The sequence below is a fragment of the Neomonachus schauinslandi genome, chromosome 2, assembly GCF_002201575.2.
Source record: "Neomonachus schauinslandi chromosome 2, ASM220157v2, whole genome shotgun sequence".
Lineage (NCBI taxonomy): Eukaryota > Metazoa > Chordata > Mammalia > Carnivora > Phocidae > Neomonachus > Neomonachus schauinslandi.
Window position 1 is genome coordinate 111,970,190 of NC_058404.1, and position 10,374 is coordinate 111,980,563.

At 36.2% G+C, this 10,374-nt stretch overlaps 1 pseudogene; it reads right to left on the bottom strand.

The window, feature by feature from the left end:
- Positions 1-7,213: 7,213 nt before the first annotated feature.
- LOC123324165 lies at positions 7,214-7,295 on the bottom strand (annotated as a pseudogene).
- Between the last annotated feature and the right edge of the window lie 3,079 nt (positions 7,296-10,374).

The following is a 10,374-nucleotide window of genomic DNA, read 5'->3' on the forward strand; positions in this document are numbered from 1 at the left end:
ACAGTTCTGGAAGCTGGAAGCCTGAAATCAAGGTGCCAGCATGGTTTGTTTCTAGTGAGGGCTCTCTTCCTAGCTTGCAAACAGCTGCCTTCTCATTGAGAGAGAGAGAGAGCGAGCTCTGGTGTCCCTTCCTCTTTTTATAAGGGCACTAGCTCTGTTGGATCAAGGCTCCAGCCCATGATCTCATTTAATCTTAAATACTTAAAAACTCATTTAACCTTAAAAACTTAAAAACCTTTATACTTCCCCAGGCCCCATCTCCAAATACAGTCACATTGTGGATTGAGACTTCAACATACGAATTTTGGGGAGACACAAGCATTCAGTCCATAGCAATTAATAATGTAATCATTAAAAACATACAATGCATATTTGAACTTGTTCTCATATATACCACAAATTCAATTATGGGAGTACCAATATTATTTCTTTGTTAATAGCAGTTTAGAAAAAAAAACTACTATAGTGTTCTATATATGTATGTGTGAAAAAAAGTTTTTTTTTTCTTTCTCTAATTTGTATTATTATTCAGAATTTCAACTATATCCTTTTTTGGGACATTTTCAAGTAACCCTAAGTTTGAGAAAAAAACACCTTCAATTTCTTCTTTCTCTAACCCCCATATCTAACTAGTCACCAAATCCAGTTAACTTACTTCCTACATGTTTCCTGAATCTCTTTTCCCTCTTTATTTTCATGGCCACCACCTCAGTTCAACTACTTTATTTTTATTTGATCTTGAGATTAATGCAGTACCCCCTAGATGGTCTCCCTGGCTTGAGGGGGGTGATAAGCTGTGTGGGAGAATGCTGACCTTGGAGTCAGCTGATTGCATTCAGTGTCCACTTCTGCCTCTCAATGGCTATGATGCCTTTTCAAAAAAAAAATACATATATATATATATAATGATTTCCTTATATAATTATGATAATTATATTAAATATAATTCAGTAATTATTAAATGAAATAACACTCTCCTAGAGTAAACCCCTAAGAAATTTTCTTTCTTTCCTTCTTTTTTCTGGCTTCTGTTTTCTCGTATATTCTCCCCAATGCAGAAATCCCCTTAAAGCTCATATTTGTTCATGTTGTTCTTCTGCCTGAATCCTAATTCTGACTTTCCACAAACCTACAGGATGAATCCCAAGCTCTGTGGAGTATGATTCAAGGTCTTTAAAAATCTGAAGCCAGCCTACCTCTTTCAGATCAGACATTTCAACTAACCATGTGTATCTATAATCCTTTAGGTGCACCATGCCATATTTCATGTGGCTTTGTATATATTTCTATTATTTGAATTATCTGCTATCATTGTTACTGATGTACATGTCTATTTTCTCTACTCAACCCCTTGCCATCTCTCTCCAACACTACTACAAATAGACATACTTCACTAATTCTCAATAATTTTTCATTTATCTTTTCAGTAAATGTTCCTTGGGGTTCTGCTGTATTCTTGGCATGATGTAAAGAGATTAAAAAGACATGACCCTAGCCCATGTAAATTCTTGGTAATGTTAGGAAGGACAGTTTTATAGATCAGTAAACTGATGCACAGAGAGGATAAGATCCCCACAAGGTCTCACACTTACTGAGCTGTACAGTTCAGACTACAAATCAGGTCATCTAATTCCTAAGCCAGAATTATTTCTATTTTACCAAGGACACTTCAGAGCATACTAAATACAAATGACAAAATTATGTAATTTGACTGGTTCCTAGTACCTTATATTGGTAAGCACTTGGTACAAACATTTATATTAGTTACTCATAATATTTGCTAACACATATACTATTAGAAATAATATTTACTCATATGTTATGTTACATGGATGGTGGAAGAGAAAGTCATGCCAGTAAGAAAAGGTGATATCTTGGTAGTTTAGAAATGTAATAAATATGTCATTAGTACTTAGGAAGGAAATGGTGAGAATTTAGTTCTTTATACATAATAATTCCTGGTAATTTTAAGAAAAATAATGTATGCTTATATGAATTAATTCATCAGACACTTATTGAGTACTTGCTGTATGCCACATACTCTTCTACAAGCTATTAGTAAGACATGTTTCTATGTTAAGTAAATAGATTAATAAACATAGAACCACAGTGGAATGTGTTAGATGTTGAATAGGTTACGTAACATGGTGCTACAGGAGTAAGGAGGATATATTGTCAGAGGAGTGCCATCTGACTTTTAGTAAAAGATGAGTAGGTTTTCAATCACCAAAAAAGGTACATCAGTAAATTAGTAAAAAAAAAACAAATTAAAAAATAATAAAGTTTATCAGTATAATTTATAAGAATTAGCATGTGGCATGATCTTCATCATTGTTACCATCATCATCATCATTATCATGTCATACCTTACTATATAATGAATATGTTCCAGCAATTTTGTGGGGTTTTTGTCTTTTTTGTTTTTTGCATTTCTGGGTGCTAGGAAGTAGTTTTGAAATTTTTTATATCCTTTTAAGTGTCATGTAGAGTTTTTAGATTTTGTGTGTGTGTGCATGTACACACAAACTTTTGGCTTTTTAAAAGATTCTTCCTTACTAGTATTTTTCTCTAACTATGTATAGTTATGTCTCTATTTTGCTTGTTTTGAGAATTCATTTATATGTAATACTGTCTTATGCTAAGGACTTTTTAGATCTAATAGAACTATATCACATAACTTTGGCAATCAGAATTGGGGGTACTGTTAAAAAATTTATACAAGTGCACAGAAAATTCAGGGGCAAAATTTGAATCAGCCTCAGAAAAAATGAAACCAAATGCTAAAAATTCAGTTTATAAAACCTGGAGTAGTACAAGAGGAGGATTTTAAAATGATGGGTTGAAACATGTATAATAAAACCTGTGAATCAAGAATATTAAAGCCTGAGACTGGGGTGCCTGGGTGGCTCAGTTGTTAAACATCTATCTTCGGCTCAGGTCATGATCCCAGGGTCCTGGGATCGAGCCCCACATCGGGCTCCCTGCTCCACGGGAAGCCTGCTTCTCCCTCTCCTACTCCCCCTGCTTGTGTTCCCTCTCTCGCTGTGTCTCTCTCTGTCAAATAAATAAATAAAATCTTTAAAATAAAATAAAATAAAGCCTGACACCAAAAAAAAAAAAAACCCACAAAACAAAACAAAACAAAACAACAATATTGCTAGGCTACACCACAGGACAAAATATTACAAATAAATAATAAATAAATGTAAGTTTGAATATTTGATTGTAGAGTTCATTTCATTTCACTTAGTTTGTCACTTCAGACAATTGATTTTCAACCGATTTGTTTATAACCCATTTGTATGGAACCAGATGACTACTATATGTATTGAGAATGGATTAGACTGATTTGCTAGTGTCAGCTATTAAATGTTATGCTAAGAAAATAGTCTTATTCTCAACCTGGAAGTAACGAAGAGTTTTGAGGACCTATGAAACCCAAAGCATTCTATTCCAGTTTTAACCAAACCAGAATTTTTCAGGAGATTATTTAATTTGAATTAATTTCAATTGTCCAACCCGTACAATATACCTCAAACTTTCCCAAGTGTTATCACATACATTTTTATTTAATCCTCACAACTATTTGAGGTAGATAGGGCTTTTATATTAATTTATTTTGTAAATGAAAATATTGATACACGAGGTTTGTTTAGTGGTGTAGTCATCTCAAATACCAGTCTCTGGTTCTTTTGCTAGTACTGTATAAGCATGTCTGTATTTTGCTCGTCTTAGGAATTATGAAAATACCTATGTTAAGCACTTTTTACTATATTATAAATAGATCTTGGATTTTTTCCAAAATTAGCCTGTTTTATATTGGACTCCACTACAATTGCTAGGGACATGATATTTTCATGAAAAGAGTTGCCACACTATTTTCCCAAATTATATCACTGTCAAAAGAATAAACATTCACTGGATTTCTATTGCAAATGACAAATATCCATGCCCAGTGTTTCAATAAAAGGTAAAGTTAGAAAATGATTAAAACTAGAGCATTTTAGATAAAATGTTGTTTGCTTATTATTTAAACTTTCTTACAAAAATAACAAAATACATTGTACATATAGGGCTTTATGCACTAAATTTATTACATAAGCAAACTTAAAAAAATTTAAAAAGTAAAGAATCATATCTATGGGTCCTCAAGTTAGTAAAATTAGTAAATTGTTTTACTTATGTTTACCATCTTTAATGTGCAAAAATTTGCAATCTTTCCAAAATATTAAATGATGTTTTAATGTACCTTTGAATTTTTGTTTTTGTTGCTTCTAGAATTGTATGTAAACACTACCTACGTTTTTTTTTTTTTTTTTATGACTCATCATTCTCTGGTTCTAAAATTTAAAAAAAAAAGAGAAAGGGGAGGGAGAAAAAGAAAAGGTAAAGTAAAAGGTATACTCAAGGTATTTAGACCTAGTGGACAGTATTTAAAAGCCCACACATGAAGCAACTTGTTGTTGGTTTAAAGAATAAGTAAGTAAATGACTAGCAGATTGGGACCTTTTATGGCAGAACAATGCAGGGATGAGCTGAGGGCATTAGTCTCTGAAAGAAAGCTGGCCCCATTACAGTAATTATAGTTAATCAGCAACAATTGCCTTGACTAAGATACAGATCAACACTGAGCACTAACCCAAGAGGCCTAATGAGGGTAATGGAGGATGAAAAAATCCTGAATGAACTCAGCAAGGCACTGAATAACCTAAGCAGATGATACATTTTCAATTTCAATTCACTCTCCACTTGTTGTTTCAGTCCAGAAGGCACTAGCTTTCTTCAAATCAGGGGACCATGGTTATAATTCTTAGCATGGACATTGAAAAGTGGTTAATGTTTGGCACGATGAGTAATGTTTATTTACATGGCCCACACCACATTCGCATGGTGGCACTCTCTTTTAATCCTTGCTACTCAAAATGTGGTTTGAGGACCAACCAGACTGACATCTCCTGGAAGCTGGTTAGATATGCACTCTCAGGCCACATCCCAGGCCTGCGTAACCAGAATCTGCTGGCGACAAGATCCCCAGGTGATTCCTGTACACTTTAAAGTTTAAGAAATTGAGGGATGCCTTGGACCTAATTGTTGTGTTGTCGCACATTAGCTATCCAGGTACAGTTTCTTAGAGAGGGATGGACTATAATAACTTGCACTCCAGGCTACAACGAAACTAGTATATGTGGCCGAGAAGAAAAAGTCATTTCTCTAGTGCTTCTTTAATCCAAGACAGCATTAATGCTCGCAAAAGGAGAGGTGAAAGGCCCCTCTGGGAAGGAAGTGCTGGGTTGGCCTTTGTACACAGTACATACAACACAAAGTCTTCCATTAAATTAAAAAATATATATTTTTGTTCGTGTTGCAACAATCTCTTCCAAGAAGCCAATGCACTTTACAGAGGTAATAATTCATTTTTACATCTCCGACTAGGTAACCAGACCCATTTTTCCTCTTTCATTCCATATGGAGAGGATATCTGAATCCTGAGAAAATTAGGTGATTTGGACTACTTGTTCAGTGGAAGTTTTAAGACCAAAAATTAAATAATTTATTTCCCACCATTCCATGCAGTGCATTATATTTAGTGAATATAAAGTGAATATCTATTCTAATGTAGTAGACTTTCACCTTCACTGGATGAATGTAATACCAGATTGTTGAATTGCATACATTTTAGCTTTGGCCTGTGGATTTCAGGTACTTATATTGTACATTTAAGTTAATTTTGATGAGCATTCTTAAAGAGTATGAGATATTTATGTATTTATTGATAACTGCAAATCCGTTTTCTTTGTCCTTTTGTGCCTTTTCTTTTTCATTTACTGTTACCTCAATATATTTTATGGAGGCAGTGGTAGGTAAACACATTTTGTTCTGTGGAGTGGTTTGAATATAATAATAAACTCCAGTTCTCATAGGCTTAAAACACAGTTCATTCCTACCTTTCTCACACAGGCAAATTCATCACAGTCTAATGGAGGTGGTGGTTGAGTATACTGGGGTACTTTTCACAATGTAGTCATTTGGGAATCCAGCCCCCTTTCAATTTGATGCTTCGCCACCCAACAGGGCCTTGGCAGCCTACTGGACCCTCTGCATATTAGGGAAAAGAGCCCACATTCTTTCCTAGGGGTGGAGGTACCTGCAGGCTGAGGAGTTACATGTCATGTTTGCACACACGGCTATGACTAAATTTAAAAGAGGCTCAGAAATGTAGTCTGGCTGCATCCCTATGAAGAAAGGAAAATAAGTTTGTTGAGCATCTACTTATCGCTCGCTGCTGAACACATAGATTCTATCTCCTATTTCATCAGAAGTCTCTAATATATATTCTTTCCAAAATGTACTTATCAGATAAATACATAGGAGAACATAGTTCAATTTCTGATTTCTGCGTGTAATTTATCCTTTAGGATATACATGCAAACTCTATGATCGCCAACATGTTAGTGAAAACTTAGTGTAAAGCCTAATAAGTATTTCCTTCATTTAATTGGGAAAGAGGAATCTAATTTTAATTTTTAAAATTTTTTTAAAAAGATTTCATTTATTTGAGAGAGGAAGAGAGAGCGAGAGAGAGCACAAGCAGGGGGAGAGGGATAAGCAGGCTCCCCGCTGAGCTGGGATCCTAATGTGGTGCTCCATCCCAGGACCTCGGAATCATGACCTGAACTGAAGGTAGATGCTTAACTGACTGAGCCACTCAGGCACCCTTCTAATTTTAATTTTTAATCACATGAATATAATTTCCCCATCTATAAAATAGAGGTGGTTCTTGGTGCCCTTCTACTTGTAGGACCTTTTTGAAAAATGTTAAAAGAATTTTCCATTTAGGGTATTCTCTTAATATCTTGGTGGAAAGTCACCATGGAAATTTAAAAGGACAAAACATTCGTTAAGGGGGGAGATTAAAAAAACAAAATTTGTTATTTTTCACTGACAAGTTTAAAGTATTGGTTCTACTACATAAACTTTGGACTAGGTTACCCAAATGGTTAGTTTGCCTGCCATTTTACCTATAGCTGGTTCTCCAGTTTTAACTGATTATAAATTTTAATGTCAAGTACTATAATTTTTTTAAAGATTTTATTTATTTGAGAGAGAGAGAGCATGCACACGAGTGGGGGGAGGGGCAGAGTGAGTGGGAGAAGCAGACTCCCCACCAAGTAGTGAGCCTGCGGTGGGTGGGGCTCAATCCCAGGACCTGGCGATCATGTCATCCTTGCGCAGGGGCCATGCTAATCTTCTCTGTATCGTTCCAATTTTAGTATATGTGCTGCCGAAGCGAGCACAGGACCTGGCGATCATGACCTGAGCTGAAGGCAGACGCTTAACCCACTGAGCCACCCGGGGAACCCCTCAAGTATTGTAATTTAAAATTCTTTTTCTGGATAACTGGACTTGATTAACTGTGTATCTTGTGAGAAGTTCATTCTGCAAACACTAACGCTCATTCTATAAAACCCATGTCCATGCATGTCTGGCTATAGACATTTTGTGTTAGGTAAACCAAAGTTAGCAATCTGTTCATATGAACAACTTTTTAAATGACATACTTTTCTTGTACATGAAGAACAGTGTTCCATTTATGCCAATATCACTCCTTGACAGTACGTTGGATGTTTAGATAGGCAATAACCCTTTTATTTTTTTTTTCATTTGTCAGTTCTCAAATTGTTCTAAGAAAGCAAGTCCAGTGACAGAGGAGAACAAATATGTGAAAAATCTGTCCTACTCTCTATAGAGGTGGGTTCTGGAGGCAGAGCCAGATGCGGTTGGCTGCATGTAAGTATTTTCAAGTTTTTATCATTAAAGTTTATATACATTTTGTATTATAGCCAATACTATATTTTAACTTAAAGTATTATTCTCCTTTCAAAACTGTCAAATTAAATTTATGCTTAAGGACATACTATTTTTATTCCTGTGACTATGCTTTGTATTTCTCACCCAGGTTGGGGAATAAAGTAGTGAAAATGCATTAAAAATATCAGTGTTCTCTCCCTGTCTTGGGGAAAAGATAGTAAAAATCTCTGACTTCTCACTTCAAATTTTGTGTAGCTACCATTTATTTGCTGTGCCAGTAGAATTTTGTATGTATGCAGTGACTGATAGCAGAGAATTTAGATAGCAACCCAATTATTTGTCTTATCTCCCCATTACCTCAACTGGAGCAGAATTTTTTCAGAACTTTTTCTCTATACTTGAGTTCACAGTTACTGTAAGAACTTGTGGAATCCTCCTGAGATGTGCAAGCAGGTAGGAAAAAGTTCATTGGCTAATTGCATAGCCTCTGCAGTATGTGAAATGTTGAACAATGCCTTGTATTTTTATTATATCATCACTGTCTTTTTTTTTTTTTAAGATTTTATTTATTTATTTGACAGAGAGAGACACAGCAAGAGAGGGAACACAAGCGGGGGGAGTGGGAGAGGGAGAAGCAGGCTCCCCGCAGAGCAGGGAGCCCGACGCGGGACTCGATCCCAGGACCCTGGGATCATGACCTGAGCCGAAGGCAGTTGCTTAACTAACTGAGCCACCCAGGCGCCCCTCATCACTGTCTTTATAAGAAAAAGTAATAGACTTGAAATCTTATACCTTTTTTTTTTTTAAGATTTTATTTATTTATTTGACAGAGAGAGAGAGAGTTAGCAAGAGCAGGAACACAAGCAGGGGGAGAGGGAGAAGCAGGCTCCCCACCGAGCAGGGAGCCCAATGAGGGGCTTGATCCCAGGACCCTGGGATCATGATCTGAGCCAAAGGCAGACGCTTAACGACTGAGCCACCCAGGAGCCCCAAAATCTTATACCTTTTAATTTTCTTAAGCTATAGGTCATATTCTACTAGATAATGCCATAAAAATACCACCTCTCAAAATAATAAAATAGTAGATAATAATTAGAGTCTAACTAAAGAAACATTTGCAGAAATTTGTTGAACACTTAGGAAATGTGTAGACGTCGAGACTTCCATTTTAAATTTTCTATTGGAAGTTCAAAAATTGAGCCCATCTATTCATACTTTCTTCATTACATTTTTCAAACTTTCTTCTTCTTCTTCCTCTTCTTTTTTTTAAGATTTTATTTATTTATTTGAGAGAGAGAGGGAGAGTGTGGCAGCATGAGCAGGGGGAGGGGCAGGGGGAGAGGGAGAAGAAGCAGGCTCCCTGCTGAGCAGGAAGCCCAACCTGGGACTCCATCCAGAATATCACATGGGGACTGGATCCCAGAAGCTCGATCCCAGATCACCGGGATCATGACCTGAGTTGCAGGCAGGTGCTTAACCAACTGAGCCACCCAGGCGCCCCTCAAATTTTCTTCTTATTTAAAAAATATTTTCTTTCTAAAAGATCCTTCTTCAGTATTTTTTTGCCAATATTCTCCCAGTTTCTCCTCAAACTTTTCAATTATTAACTCCTAGCTTCTTCGGTACTACTTTTCCCAATATTTCTTACTCTTGTCTTATCTATGTTAGATCTTCCTTAAAAATAAACAGATCATTTCTTAGGTTGGATCATATGAAATTGCTGATAATTGACTTTCTTTTGACCTATAAAAATGACAATTTCATATGATTCAGTCTAAAATGGTAACTCTATCCTATAGGCTATTTCCTTTCTTTTAATGCCAGATTTCTCAAATATGGCATTTAGTCTCTCACAATTAAATATATTGTCAGTTCTTAATATCTTGTATCTCAAACTACTTCACTTGGATCCCAAAGGTCACCAACACTGCTGTATTGCCTAATTAAGTTACCTCTTCTAAAATCTCTTTCTCTTTGCTCTCTATAACTTTTGGATACATTGGTATTTCTAGGGAAACTTCATCACCGGGATGCTTAATATCCTGGCAGTCCTACCTTTCTGTCCTTTCTTTAGCTCTTCCATGGCTCTTTTTGCTTTATTTTTCCTGTGAGTCTTCCCCATGTCAGTCTGTGGACCCAGTTTCTTATGGCTTTAATCTTTCTTTTTTGGAGATTTCCACCCATGCTCATTGTATTGATCATTATTATGAGCTACTTTGTGGCCGCCAAAATTCATATGTTGAAGCCATAAGCACTAGTAGCCCAGATTGTGACTAGACTTGGAGATAGGGCCTTCAAAGAGGTGATGAAGTTAGCATGAGGTCTTTAGGATAGCCCTAATCCAATCTGACTGGTGTCCATAAAAAAAGAGGGAATTTGAACCCACAGAATACATGTACAGAGGAGACCCCACATGAGGGCACAGAGAGAAGGCAGCTATTTGCAAGGCCCATCTGCAAGCCTCATTAGCAAGCCAAAGAAAGGCCTCAGAAGACACCAAACCTGTCGACACATTGTTCTTGAACTTCCAGTTTTAAGAACTGTGAGGATATAAATTTCTGTTTA